Source organism: Carcharodon carcharias, chromosome 8, assembly GCF_017639515.1.
Source record: "Carcharodon carcharias isolate sCarCar2 chromosome 8, sCarCar2.pri, whole genome shotgun sequence".
NCBI lineage: Eukaryota > Metazoa > Chordata > Chondrichthyes > Lamniformes > Lamnidae > Carcharodon > Carcharodon carcharias.
In genome coordinates this window covers 70,054,484-70,070,341 of record NC_054474.1, presented here as the reverse complement: position 1 = coordinate 70,070,341, position 15,858 = coordinate 70,054,484, and positions in this window count along the sequence as shown.

Genomic DNA, 15,858 nt, shown 5'->3' with positions numbered 1-15,858 from the left:
TTCAGTCTCCTTTTGTTATATTTTTTCGATGCTCCCACAATTTTCATGGACTTCCTGATGCACTGGTTCCTGATCTTGTCCTGTCCTTCACACATCCATCTCAGCATCCACATCTCATTCGTATCAAGTCACTGTTCCCCTCCTTTTGACGTTGCTCAGGTTTCTGCACTATATAACAAGGCCGTTCTCATGACTATCTTGTAGACTCTTCCTTTCAGCTTCCGTAATACTTTTCTATCACATAACGCTCCACTGCACTTCTTCCATTTACTCCAACCACCCAGAAGGAAAAAAAACAGTTTGGACCAGTACTCTGATTTCCCAGTTTTACTGGTGTTCCATTTTAAGGTATACAAGGCCAGTTCAGGCCAGTATTCTTATTTCCCAGTTTTTACTGTTTTTTCCTTTTGGGCAGAGTTAATCCATTGCTTAATTTCCATTTCCACACTTTCATCTTCTGCCAGCACTGACTCCAGGTACTTGAATCTACTCATTAATAAACCCAGCCACTGGCGCAGACAAGTCAGTGAGTCAGTCCTATGCCTGAATAAATTGCGAGGGTTAGCGGCAGGAAGTGAATCCGGCTGTAAAACCACCTGCCAAATCCAAACAATCGTTGATAAAACAAGACCAGCCCTTCCATTGGATCATTTCTTTGATTGGCTTCCCTTGATTTCAACTAACTGCTCCCTCGTTTCATTGTTTGGGTGAATAAAATCTTTATGGAGGAGTTTGCAATTTTAGGGCTATGGCATCAACTACAACATCCTCAGAAAGTCTTTGAGGTCTTCTCTTCCTGGTGTTACATTGGGGGTCTGCTCCTTAAGCTGCTGCACCCAGTTGAATGTCACAGCAACATCAACTCATTAAAGCCCTACCCATCCACCCCCCCACTGTGTCCTTATCCCTATTGAGTATGTTAATAGGAAATCATAATGATTCTGTCCAAGGAAAAAATCTGCAGGATCAGAGTGGGTCACGCTGTCAGGCGGGAACCCTACGCTTGTGCAATTCCGGCAGGAACACTGCCACAGGAGAAAATCCAAGCCAAAACCTCAAATGGGCTTCAGGTGAATGATGCCCTATTCCGGGAGGCTTGCAGGCAATCCAGGAGAATCAGCAACCCTTAGTGAATGTAGCTGGTGGTCTGATTTGACTGTATCGCATGCTGGAGGCTCTTAGTAATTGAGTTCCCTGTTATCAGAGGTGACTGGATCAGTGATGAGTCAACACATTCAGGAAAGGAAGAGGCAGGAGAAAACTGGAGAGAAGAAGGGAAAAAAAACTTAAAAACAGAATATTACAACCCATTCGAGATAATTCCTGAGTAAGGAGGTACTTGGGGGAAGAAGGGACTTGGCACCAGAGGAATGAAAAAAAGTAAAAATAACCAAAAGAACAAAGCCATCGCTCTGGTTTCCACCCTTCCCCCTCCTCATACATGCAACTGAAATGAGACACCAGCTCAAACCAGGAAAGAAAAGTAAGAAGTGGAGAGTGTTTGCTTTTGTTGTGAGAGCCCAGGGGAATCAAGCCAATATCCTGCACTAAATGCTCCCTCCCCCCAACCAGCATGAACAGAACCCGCAGGAGCAACAGGCTCTCCCAAAACACCAGAAAACGTCAACTGATAATCCCTTCTTCCTTTTCAATGAAGACAAATAAGTTGAACTACACTCTATTCACAGCCTGTGCTTTGTTCTGCTGCCCCAGGGGCATTTAAAAATCTATTCAAGTATGATTTGTAGAATTTACGCACGACTTGAGGGGATTTTCAAAACTGGGGGTTGGTAACAACAAAAATACTACACCAAAGGTACAAGCAATTTGCCAAAATATCTAGTCTTTTTAAATCACATTCACTGCAGTTTTCTAGCACACCAATAAAATTTTTAGACACTAAACAGGAGATGTAATATTAATATAAAAACAAAAAAAAATAAAAACAAAAAAACCGCGGATGCTGGAAATCCAAAACAAAAAATAAAAAATACTTGGAAAAACTCAGCATGTCTGGCAGTATTGGCGGAGAAGAGTACAGTTGACATTTCGAGTCCTCATGACCTTTCAACAGAACTAAGTAAAAATAGGAGAGGGGTGAAATATAATGAATTTCGGGCTCGGCACAATGCTGAACTTTTCTTCCACCGCCTTCGTCTCCGTGCTCACTTTTTTGGGCAGGAGTCCTCACCCCTTTCAACAGATCCTTTTATCCACCTCCAATATTCTCCCTCTACCTGGACCCCTCCCTCTGGATTCTTACCTTCTCTTGATTTTTTCATTGAGAACTGTCAGTGTGACATTAGTCGTCTCAATTTCTCTGCTCCTCTCACCCATTCTTACCTGTCTCTCTCTGAACTTACTGCAGTCTGTTCTCTCAGGTCCAACCCTAACATTGTCACCAAACCCGCTGACAAGGGTGGTGCTGTTGTTGTTTGGCGCACTGACCTCTACCTCGCGGAGGCTGAGCGTCAACTTGCAGACACTTCCTCCTACCTCTCCCTGGACCATGACCCCACCACTGAACATCAAGCCATTGTTTCCAGGACTGTCACTGACCTCATCTCCTCTGGAGATCTTCCTTCCACAGCTTCCAACCTGATAGTCGCCCAACCTCGGACGGTCCGCTTCTACCTCCTACCCAAAATCCACAAACAGGACTGTCCCAGCAGACCGATCGTGTCAGCCTGTTCCTGCCCCATGGAACTCATTTCTTGCTATCTTGACTCTCTTCTCTCTCCCCTTGTCCAGTCCCTTCCCACCTACATTCGTGATTCCTCTGACACCTTACATCATATCAACAATTTCCAGTTCCCTGGCGCCAACCGCCTCCTCTTCACCATGGACGTCCAATCCCTCTATACCTCCATCCCCCACCGAGATGGTCTGAGGGCTCTCAGCTTCTTACTCGAACAGAGGCCCGAACGATCCCCATCCACCACTACTCTCTTCCAACTGGCTGAACTTGTTCTCACACTGAACAATTTGTTCTTTAACTCCTCTCACTTCCTCCAAATAAAAGGTGTGGCTATGGGTACCCACATAGGCCCCAGCTATGCCTGTCTCTTTATGGGGTACGTGGAACATTCCTTGTTCCAGTCCTACTCCGGCCCCCTCCCACAACTCTTTCTCCGATACATCGATGATTACTTCGGTGCTGCTTCATGCTCTTGTCGGGACTTGGAAAAATTTATTAATTTTGCTTCCAATCTCCACCCCTCCATCATTTTCACATTGTCCATCTCTGACACTTCCCTTCCCTTCCTTGACCTCTCTGTCTCAATTTCTGGTAATAGACTGTCCACCAATATCCATTACAAGCCTATCGACTCCCACAGCTACCTCAACTACAGCTCCTCACACCCCACTTCCTGTAAGGACTCCATCCCATTCTCCCAGTTCCTTCGCCTCTGTCGCATCTGTTCTGATGATGCTACCTTCAAAAACAGTTCCTCTGACATGTTCTCATTCTTCCTTAACCGAGGTTTTCCACACACGGTAGTTGACAGGCCCCTCAACCGTGTCCAGCCCATCTCCCGCGCATCCACCCTCACGCCTTCTCCTCCATCCCAGAAACATGATAGAGTCCCCCTTGTCCTCACTTATCACCCCACCAGCCTCCGCATTCAAAGGATCATTCTCTGCCATTTCCGCCAACTCCAGCATGATGCCACCACCAAAGACATCTTCCCTTCACCCCCCCGGCAGCATTCCGTAGGGATCGTTCCCTCCGTGACACCCTGGTCCATTCCTCTATCACCCCCTACTCCTCAACCCCCTCCTACAGCACCTCCCCATGCGAACACAAGAAATGCAACACCTGCCCCTTCACTTTCTCTCTCCTCACCGTCTAAGGGCCCAAACACTCCTTTCAAGTGAAGCAGCATTTCACTTGCATTTCCTTCAACTTAGTCTACTGCATTCGTTGCTCCCAATGCGGTTTCCCCTACATTGGAGAGACCAAACGCAGACTGGGTGACTGCTTTGTGGAACACCTTCGGTCTGTCTGCAAGCATAACCCAGATCTCCCTGTCGCTTGCCATTTTAACACTCCACCCTGCTCTCTTGCCCACATGTCTGTCCTTGGCTTGCTGCATTGTTCCAGTGAAGCTCAGTGCAAACTGGAGGAACAGCACCTCATCTTCCGACTAGGCACTTTACAGCCTTCAGGACTGAATATTGAGTTCAACAATTTTAGATCTTAAACTCCCTCCTCCATCCCCACCCCCTTTCCGTTTCTTCCCCCTCCTCCTTGTTTTTTCCAATAATTTATATAGATTTTTCTTTTCCCACCTATTTCCATTATTTTTAATGTATTCCACCGATCGTTTATCTATACCTTTTATGCCCTTTTAGTCTTATTTCACCCCACCCCCACTAGAGCTACCTTGCTTGTCCTGCTATCCATTCTTAATTAGATAATTCTTTTAGATAATATCACCACCTTCAACACCTCTTTGTTCTTTTGTCTGTGACATCTTTTGGTTATCTCCTTCTATCACTGCTTGCTTGTCCCAACAACCCCCCCCCCCCTCTCTCTCCCCCCTCCCCCCACTTAAACCAGCTTATATTTCACCCCTCTCCTATTTTTACTTAGTTCTGTTGAAGGGTCATGAGGACTCGAAACGTCAACTGTACTCTTCTCCGCCGATGCTGCCAGACCTTCTGAGTTTTTCCAGGTATTTTTTATTAGGAGATGTAATATTGCTCAGGGAATGGATTCATTTTGTTTTCTCATGATAGTGAAGGATAATAAATCCAGGAAATGATCAACATTTTACATTCTTTCCATCCATGTCTAATATTGGGTATATATCTTTCTCTATTACACACCCCAGGACCTTAACAGCAACAAGCTTCAACCACCCTCCCCTCCACCTCAGAAAAGGTATACCAATAAGACAGTTTTGCTTCCAGATTAGGCTTGAAATCTTTCTAAGGCATAAAAATATTGCAAGAATGAATATAGCCGGGCAGGGATTGGCAACATATGTAGGATTGCCTTGTAGTTGCCAGGAATAAACGATTAATCTCCAGGGCACTGTTGCAAGGAGCCCAGGAGAAATAAATCATAAGAGCATTAACAATATTGTATTTTTTTTAGAAACATTGAATCATAGAATGATTACAGCACAGAAGGAGGCCATTTGGCCTTTCATGTCCAAGCTAACTCTCTGCAAAAGCAATTTACCTGGTCCCATTCCCCCACCTTTGCTCCATAGCCCTGCACATTTTTTCTCTTCAGATGATTATTCAATTCCCTTCTGAAAGCAACGCCTCCATTAAACTCTCAGGCAGTGTATCCCAGATCCAAACACCTCGCTGTGTAAAAAAGTTGCTTCTTTTGCCATTCACCTTAATCTGCATCCTCTGGTTCCTGATCCTGATGCTAAGAGGAACACCGTTGGTGGTAAAAATATTGGAAAGGGTTTAGAAAGGCTGTTTTTAACAGTCAAGAATTATCCAATCAGCCAACAAAGAATCTGTTCAAAACAAAAACAGAATTACCTGGAAAAACTCAGCAGGTCTGGCAGCATTGGTGGAGAAGAAAAGAGTTGATGTTTTGAGTCCTCATGACCCTTCAACAGAACTGTTCACTTGGTGTGGGAAGATGGTGCACCCTGAGGAGGAATGTGTCAGGTAACCAGTGGCAGGAGCGAGGATGGGGCAAGTGGTCATGTGACAAATCTTCTTTGGGGTCAAATTGGACTTGAAACATTAACAAAAGAAAGGAGGTTATGCTCAACCTTTATAAAACACTGGTCAGGCCCGAGCTGCAATGTTACGCCCAAATCTGGGCACCACACATTTGGAAGGTTTTGAGATCTTAGACAGGGTGCAGATGAGATTTATTAGAATGGTATCAAGGATGAAAGACTACAGTTATGTGGAGAAACTGGGTTTGTTCTCCTTGGAGCAGAGAAGGTTAAGGAAAGGTTTGACAGGTATTCAAAACCATGAATGGTTCTGATAGAGTAAATAAGGAAAAACTGCTTCTATTGGCACAAGGGTCAGTAACCAGAGGGCACAGATTTAAGGTAATTGGCAACAGAACCAGAGGTGACAAAAGGAAAAAATATTTAAGAATGAATTGTTATGACCTGGATGACTGCCTGAAGGATGATGGAAGCAGTTTCAGCAGTAACTTCCAAAAGGAAATTAGATAAATACTTGCAGGGGAAGAAATTGCAGGGCTATGGGGAAGAGCAGGAAAGTGGGACTAATTGGAGAACTCTGAAAGAATCAGCACACACACAATGGGCTGAATGGACTGCTTGTGTGCTAAGATTCTCTCATTCTAGCCCTGCTGCAGAGATCGCAGGAGAAGATCATGGTGTTGCAGATTACATCTGAAGACTGTCCACTATGAACCAGGACGCTTTAAGTGCTCTGGGCAACCTGCCAAAAAGCTTGTGCCATCCAGCTGTAGTTTGTGTGGAGTCATCTAGAAAGGCATTGAAACCATGGAGTCAATGATGGAGAGGATAGTCAGCTCTATGAACAGTGGAATATGCAATGATACAGCTTCTGGTGATGACTCTACTAAGAGCTGAGATGACTACCATTGCGGCTCTGGGACCTAGCAGCTCCTCAGGCTTTCAGTACATGAAGAAGAAAATGGATAGGAGTGTGGATGGTGTGGAAAGGAGTTTTCAGAGAATCCTTATTCACTTTCCTGCACAGCAGAGGAAGTACAGAGATGCAGCTGCCTGCCAGTGTCTCATGCTGTTCTTTCTCTGCATTACAGTATGTTTGCCCCTTTGGCAGCCTCTAACCCAGTGCTGTTGGATTGCTTGTCTGACATTCAGGCTTAAAAGGGTCACATTTCTTCCAGCTAAATGTGAAGAAGACTCAAGTCATATCATCAGCCCTAGTGGCAAACCCATGTCAACAATTCCAGCCTCCTCTCTAGCCAGTCTTAGGTTTGAGCCAGTGTGTTTGCAATTTCATCATTTTAGCCCACCTGAAGCTGAGCTAGCAATCCTATATCCCTTTCCTTTTGTAACATTGCCTGCCTCTGCCCCTGCCTTAGTCTATCTGCTCCTAAAACCTTCATACTTGCTTTTGTCACCTCCAGACTCGATTACAATGTTCTCCTGTGGCCTCCCATCCTCTACAGTCTTCATCTCATCCATAACTCTGCTATCAATATCCTATCCTATACCAAGTCATGTTCACCCATCACCCCTGTCTATGCTGATCTACAATGGCTATCAGTACCCCAAAACTCAATTCAAATTCTCATATTTAGATCACTGCAGGGTCTTGCTCCTCCCCATCTCTTTAAGGTCTGCCAGCCCTTCAACCCCCCCAAAATCTGCATTCTTCTGATTCCAGCCACTTGTAAACTGCTCCTCTTCACTGCATCCATTTCTAAAAATTTTCTGTATTCAAAAATCTCCTCAAATCTTGCCCCTTTGACCTTGTCTTTAGTTATTTCCTATAACTTCTCTTACACTTTATACACGGTCTCCTATCTCCTATAAAGTACCTAGGAATAATTTGCACTCTATAATAAAGAAAGGGGCCAGTCAGTTATCTCAGAGTGTGACGCAGCATAACACCAACAAGCATGAGTTCAATTTCCATTCTGGCTGAATTATTTCTTGCAGCCAACCTCCTTGTCTTTCCCTATAGTGGTATCATGGCATAAGCCCTTTAAGCCATGATTAGTAACCCTTAGTGGACTGCTGCAAAGGGTGAAAGTAGAAAAACACTCTGTACCAGTTGTCCACTGCAGCTGTCAAACTACCCAGACATCTTGGACCTTCCTTGTCTCTAGAATCATGTGAAAGCAGCTGAGAGTGGGGCAGCAGCACGCACCATTCCTGCACTATAATCAAGTTCCTTAGTGTAGGTTTAACAGCTTTGATATACTCAAACAGCGAGAAGTCTACCACTACTTCTATATAAGAAAGAAACAATACTCATTTATATAGCATCTTTCAAGATTTCAGAGAATCTGAAAACATTTAACAGCCAATAAAATGTTTTGAAATGCAGTGACTGTTGCAACATAGGGAAACAATGGTAGCCAATTCGCCCATAGCAACATCTCAAAAACCCCATGAGGTAAACAACAGATAATCTGTTTTAGTGGTTACAGGATTAATGTTGTACTACTTCAGCCAGTATTGGGATCATGTTGTTGGCAATATACTGCACCACACTCTTAGCCAACTGAGCTAACTTGCCCCTATCAGTCTTATAAAATGCTGAAAAGCTGATGGGAGCCCTGCGTCAATCATTTTCGGGAGGCCCAACAGAGTATTATAATAATCAGGCACGTAACTGTGCAGAATCAGGCCTGCCGTTGAATTAAGCAAAGTGCATGATAGAAATCTCACCCCCGAGTGCTGCCAGCCAATCAGAGGCTGGTAGTTCTCCAGTACTGGAAGTGCCACTGAGAGCAGTGGCCATTTCCGGTACTGTACAGTGGGACCTTCATCAGGGGTCAGTGATGGAACCCTGAAGAGAGGTGAGTGTGGATGTGATGGGGGTAACAGGGAGGTGGGGGGGGACACTGGCGAAAGGGGGAGGGGATTTGATAGAAAGGGCAGGGCGGCTGGGAAAAAGGGCAGGGGGCATTGTGTCTCGCGGGGACCCCCCCTTCCCGATGCTGAATTCCTCGATTGAGCACAGAATACCTGAGTACAAGGAAGCCCCCTAGTAGGCTGCAAGCAAACCTGACAGGGTTTGCAGGGCAGTTTTCCCACACGGCAAGTTCCCTGCTGGGCATTGGTTGATGTTCCTGCAACATTGGGGTGTGGCCTTTTGGGTGACCCTTAAGTAGTTATTTAAGGACCTTAATTGGCCTCCCTCCACCCTCCACCCTCTCACCTGATCAAGTCGTCCCTCCTGCCCCCAAACTCTGGGTGGGTATTCAATTCTGCCTGGGGCCTCAATGTTATCTGAACAATGGCACCTTCAACACTGCAGCATTTCCCCAGTACTGCGCTAAAATGGCAGCCAAGATTACATGCTCTGGACAGGGGCTTGAGGCCACAGTCATCCACTTCAGAGGAGATTGAAACCTTAAGTGAATTTTGCTGTCGAGGATGAACAGGATTCAGAATAAATGCTGAATTATTTAATTCTGACAGTGCCTTTTACTTGGGAGGACACACAATACATCAGCTCAAAATCAAGCAGACATCATGTTTGCCTTTCAGACTTTTGACTTTCAAAGTAGAGGTGCTAAATGTGATAAAGGGGTAGAAGTCAAAAAATAAATCTGCCATTACAGGTGAACCATATATCAGGAGTCTTGGAGGGAGAAGGGAGGATCCTTTGGAAGCACGAGCACAATGAGAGTCAATGAACATCGGTAAGGTTTTAACAGACAAAAAGTAGGCAAATTTTTTCCAGTAAACAAGAATAAGATAATGATAATTGACAAATGAAGACTTATTAACACAACCTCAATAATTTAAATAAGGTAATTAAAGTAGAATGGTATGAAATTAACCTAATGAAAGATAGCCAGATGGTTTCAGCTGTGAGAGGTTTTGCCTGATAGGTGTCTCATACACACTGCAACAGCCCTGGCTCAGCAACAAATGATCTCCTTCTTTAAACTCCTGGGCTGCTTATAGCAATAAATATGTGGATATCAGGTTCAAGCAGACTTCTTTTGCTTTGTAAACATATAAGAGCTTTGCACATCCTGCTTACCTCCATCCCCCTGACCAGTAATAACAATCACACATCCTACACTTTCCAATTCACTATTAATAACACTTGCCAGCACTTTCCCATTCACCAACAAGAGCAAATCCTGCACACTCCCATTTGCAATATCTCATGAGTATAGCTACAGCAGCTGAAGACTGCATAATGGTGCCGTACCTTGTTATCACATATTTACATGATCTTGGACTGCAAGCTGCAGTATTTTGGAACTGCAATAACTTGTGAGTGCATGTTACTATATCTTATGACCATTTTGCACTATCTGCACTATCTCTTGGACACATGTGATATCTTGCATCTGCATGTATTAATACCTTGTGACCTCATAGTGTAATATCTCATGACCCATTACTGTCATCTGTCATGATAGCATTCAATTTCACAAGACCTAATGCCGTTAATCACATGCAGTAATATTTTGCAACCTAATGCTGTACTCTGCTGTGGTCTAATGCTATAATATCTTGTAATCACATGCAGTAATATCTTGGGCAATGTGGACTAAAATATTCCATGTCAGCAATCAGTTGTACCACATGATTCATACTCCAACATCGTGTGACCATCTTCTGCAGTATCTCAAACCAACTTTCTCCAATCATCCTTGATGATGCAGTGCTGCAACTCATCCTTTATATTACATGAATTCCCATGTGACAGCAATAGCAACTCTATTGCACAGTATGCTTTAATCACCCTATATTACAATGACTGATGACTGGATACTGGACCCTGCTAATAAACTACTTGTACAGATCCAGCTCAATAACCTTGTCCAATAGTTTTGTCAACAGCCTCATGTTACAATCACCCAAGTGACTTAAAGGTGTAGCCCTAATGACACATACTGAAGTTTTATGAAGAGCCCATGTGTGAAGTTCTCAGGAAGAAACAGTAATATATTCAGCCAGAAGCTTTCAGAATCAGAACTGCTGTTAAAACACGGATTCCATGGATTTTTATTTTTCTTCCTTTCCAGACTCCCTCTGCTCGTACATGTGTAGCCTTAATTGGACAAAATAGACAATGCAATTTTCAATACACTACACCATGCTGCACTTCTTCCTTCCTTGGTGACACTTGTTGCTACCCTCTGCCAACTTGTTGCAGCAATGCCCTTAAATCCTCAGATTATACTCATCCTGTGAAGTATAATTATTCAGTTGAGGATGAAGTCATTTATGGAGCTCAGCTATGCATCATTAGGGCTGCAACATTGGATCATTGAGAAGTGGAGCATGGGATCGTTTATCTTATGTGGAGTTCAGCTATTGCTCTCTCTTTCTCTGGAGCTTGTTTCTATCTTTAGTTGGTGTAGGCTCACTCCCTTTGTTAGCAAATGTTGAAACTCATGGAATTGAAGGCAAATTACTAACCTGGTTAGGAAATTGGCTGAGTCGAAGGAGACAGAGAGTAAAGATTATAGACAGCTACTCTAATTGGCAGCATGTCCCACAAGGATCTGTTTTGGGGCCTCAACTATTCACTATATTTATTAGTGACTTAAATGATGGAATAGAAAGTCACATATCCAAGTTTGCCAATGACAAAGCTAGGCTGCATTGTGAGCAGTATAAATGGAAGCATAAAATTACAAAGAGATATTGATAGACTAAGTGAATGTTCAAAACTGTGGCAAATGGATTTCAATGTATACAAATGTGACCTAATAAGGATGGAACAGAGTACTTTCTCAATGGTGAAAAGCTAGAAACAATAAAGGTCTTAAGTGACTTGGAGCTCTAGGTAAATCTAAATACACCACATCCACTGGTTCTCCCTTATCTATTCTACTAGTTACATTCTCAAAAAACCCCAATAGATTAGTTAAGCATGATTTCCCTTTCATAAACCCATGCTGACTTTGTCTAATCCCTTTAATGCTTTCCAAGTGTCCTGTTACCACATCTTTTATAACAGACTCTAGCATTCTCCCCACTACTGATGTTAGGTTAACTGGTCTGTAATTCTCTGTTTTTTCTCTCCCTTTTTTAAATAGTGGCGTTACATTTTCCACCCTCCAATGTGTAGGAACTGCTCCAGAGTCTAGTGAAGACAGAACCAAAATTTGTGTTCAATTTTTCTGCCATTTATAATTTCTCCCATTTCTGACAGTAAGAGACCTACATTTGTCTTCACTAATCTTTTTCTCTTCACATATTTATAGAAGTTTTTACAATCAGTTTTTATGTTCCTTGCAAGTTTACTCTCGTACTCCATTTTCCCCTTCTTGATCAATCTTTTTGTTCACTTTTTCTGAATTCTAAACTTCTCCCAATCCTCAAGCTTGCTGCTTTTTCTGGCAATTTTATATGTCTCCTCTTTGGATCTAATATTATCCCTAATTTCTTTTGTAAGCCATGGTTGAACCACCTTTTCTGTTTTATTTTTGCACCAAACTGGAATGAATAATTGTTGTAATTCATGCATACCTTCCTTAAATATTAGCCATTGCCTATCCACCGTCAACCCTGCATCTTGGGGATTGTTAATTAATCCTTTCTTATTGCACAATACGCAGTCTAGGATAGCCTGCTTTCGAGTTGGATCCTCAATGTATTGGTCTAAAAAAATCACGTACACACTCCAGGAAATCCTCCTCCACAGTATTATTGCTAGTTTGGTTTGTCCCATCCATATGTAGATTAAAGTCAGTCATGTTTACAGTTGTACCCTTATTGCATGCGTCTCTAATTTCCTGCTTTATGCCTTCCCTTACATTTCCATTACTGTTTGGGGGCCTATAGACAACCCACACCAACATTTCCTGCCCCCTGGTGTTTCTTATCTTCACAAAAACAGATCTTGATTTTCTGAGCCAATATCCTTCCTCACTATTGTATTGATTTCCTCCTATACTAACAATGCTACCCCACCTCCTTTCCCTATTTGTCTGCCCTTCCTAAATATTGAATACCCCTGGATGTTCAGTTCTCATCCTTGGTCACCCTGCAACTATGTCTCCGTAATTGCAATTATATCATAACCGTTTATACCTATTTGCGCTGTTAATTCATCTACCTTATTGCATTAAGATACAATGCCTTAAAACTTGTCTTTTTAACCTTGTTAGTCATCTTAGCTTTATTTTGCTTTATGACCCCATTTGTTTCTCGCCCTTGTTTATTCTGCCTTCCACTTTTGTTTCTTGCTTTTTTGTCTTTCGTTTCTATCCTTGTTTCCCTCTCCTCTGACTCCCTGCTCAGGTTCCCAGCCCCCTGCCATTCTAGTTTAAACCCTCCCTAACAGCACTAGCAAACACCTCCCCTCCAACCACCCACTCCACCCACTGAGGACATTGCAACCCACCCTGTTTGTACTGGTCCCACCTTCCCCAGAACCGGTCCCAATGTCCCAGGAATCTGAATTCCTCCCCGCTACACCATTTCTTCAGCCATGTATTCACCTGGTATTTCCTGTTATTTCTACTCTTGCTAGCACGTGGCACCGGTAGTAATACTGAGATTACTACCTTTGAGGTCCCTACTTTTTAATTTACTTCCTAACTCCCTATATTCAGCTTGTAGGACTTCATCCCTTTTTTTTAACCTATATCATTGGTACCAATATGTACTACAACCACTGGCTGTTCACCCTCCCTCTTTGGAATGCCCTGCAGCCTCTCTGAGACATCCTTGACCGTGGCACCAGGGAGGGAACATACCACCCTGGAGTCTCTTTTGCGGCCACAGAAACGCCAGTCTGTTCCCCTTACTACTGAATCCTCTATCACTATAACTCTGCCACTCTTCTTCCTCCGTTCTTGTGCAGCAGAGCCACCGATGGTGCCATGGACTTGGCTCCTGCTGCTTTCCGCTGAGAAGTCGTCTCCCCCAACAATATTCAAAATGGTATATCTGTTAGAGAGGAGGTCGGCCACATGGGACTCCTGCACTACCTGCCTTCCTCTACTCTGCCTGGTGGTCACCCATCCCCTTTCTGCCTGTTCAGTCTTTACCTGCAGTGTAAACGTGCTGAACTTGCTGTCCACTATAATCTCAGCATGACAGATGCTCCACAGTGAATCCACCCGCAGCTCCAGCTCCAAAATGTGGTTAGCCAGTAGGTGCAGCTGGACACACTTTCTGCACGCATGGTCACCAGGGATACTGGAAGTATCCATGACTTCCCACATAGCACAGGAGAAGACTATCATGAGTGTAAGCTCTGCTGTCATGGCTTCCCTTTAGATTAAGCTCATTAGTTACTCCCTTTAAAGAATAGTAATTATGCTCGGGGCCTTATTCCACTCCAAACACTCCCACTACAATCTAAAGTTAGCTTGGCCTAAATAGCCAAGTGGTTATGGTACTGGGTTTGTAACCCCAAGATCAAGTGTTCAAATCTCACAATGGCAAACTATGAAACAATGTAACTTCATCTGAAACAGATGGAAATGGGTTTGTACTCGAAAGAGTTACAGACAGCAACATGCTTGAGCTTGGCCTAAATAGCCAAGTGGTTATGGTACTGGGTTTGTAACCCCCAGATCAAGAGTTCAAATCTCACAATGGCAAACTATGAAACAATGTAACTTCATCTGAAACAGATGGAAACAGGTTTACTCAAAAGAGTATCAAGAATTCAAATCTCACAATGGCAAACTATGAAACAATGTAACTTCATCTGAAACAGATGGAAAGGGTTTGTACTTGAAAGAGTTACAATCTAAAGTCCTCACCTTATTTTGCTTAAGCTAATGGACTGCAGCAGTTTAACTGGTAGAAAAAATAGGAGAACTCACCTGACCCTATTTACCAATCAGCTGCTTCCCCTGCATTGTCACTTTTTGAATCGTGACATCCTCGTGCCACTTTCAGCCCCGAGTCCAGCTCTTGCTCTTTTTAAATTTCCACTCTGATTCTCAGCTCCTGCTCTTTTTAAATTTCCACTCTGACTCTCTGCTCTCGCTCTTTTTAAATCTCCACCAATCTCTCCTCTAGGTGCTGCTGATTGCTTGTCCAGGGTCCTTTTCTTGCACTCTCCTCTAGGTGCTGCTGACGGCGTGTCCAGGGTCCTCCTCTTTCACTCTCCTCTAGGTGCTGTTGACTGCCTATCCAGGGTCCTCCTCTCGCACTGTCCTCTAGGTGCTGCTGACTGCCTGACCCAGGGTCCTTCTCTCACGTCCTCCTCAGGTTGATAGGAATTTTTTTAACCAAATGTATTAAGGGATATGGGGCAAAGGCAAATATATGGAGTGAGGTTGCAGATCAGCAATGATCTTATTGAATAGCGGAACAAGCTTGAAAGACTAAATGGTCGACTTTATTCCTATATTCTCTGATTTATCTCTAACCAGTGAAGACTCTGTCTTTATCTAGTCTCTAATTGGTGCAGGTTCTCTCTCTCTCGCTGTGATTTGCTTTTATCTCGAATAGATGCCTGTGCATTTTCTGTCTCTGTCTCTCTGTGATTTGTTTTGTCCCTAATTGGTACAGTCTCTCACTCCCGTTAGGTGGATCATGTTCCATTCTCTGTTACTTCATCTTCTTCATTCCTGTGGAAATGACAAGAAATCAATCAACACATTGATTCCCGGGAAACACTGCACTACCAATATTTCACAACATGATGAGGTGTGTATTTCAGTTTGTCAAGGTTAAAGGCAATATTCAATTTAACATGATATCTGAGTCTCTTTAAGCAACTATGTAATCAATTTGTTTATTCTGTGCCTTACAAATCAAAATCAAGGTAAGGAATCGCAATGCCGGGAAACAGAATATTAAAATTCCTTCTGACTTTTCATTTGGTTACTCCCAGGAGAGATGCACATGATTAGAGGTGACTACACTCTTTCAAACAATAAGTTGTCTCAAACACATAATGTATGAGGCAAAAGGGGACCATGTGGTCAGCTCCATTTATTTTAATTATAACAAGTGAAATTCTGATTAAGTTTTTAAAATATCTGAGATGTAACTTCAGTACACATCAACATGCCAGGTGCACTTTGAGATTCGGTTTTGAGGTAGTAGAGATGTTGTAGAGGCTGAAGGTGAACTTGGGCCAGAAACTTGGAGATGCAATCCAATTGTTCCTAGTGTTGTGTCAACAGTAACTGATGGGAGTGACAATGTGGAGGGAATTGTCAGATGGGTTTGTTAGTGGAAGCACTGACTGAATTTCCAGGTGCTATCAAGTTCACACGACCCTGCGTATGGG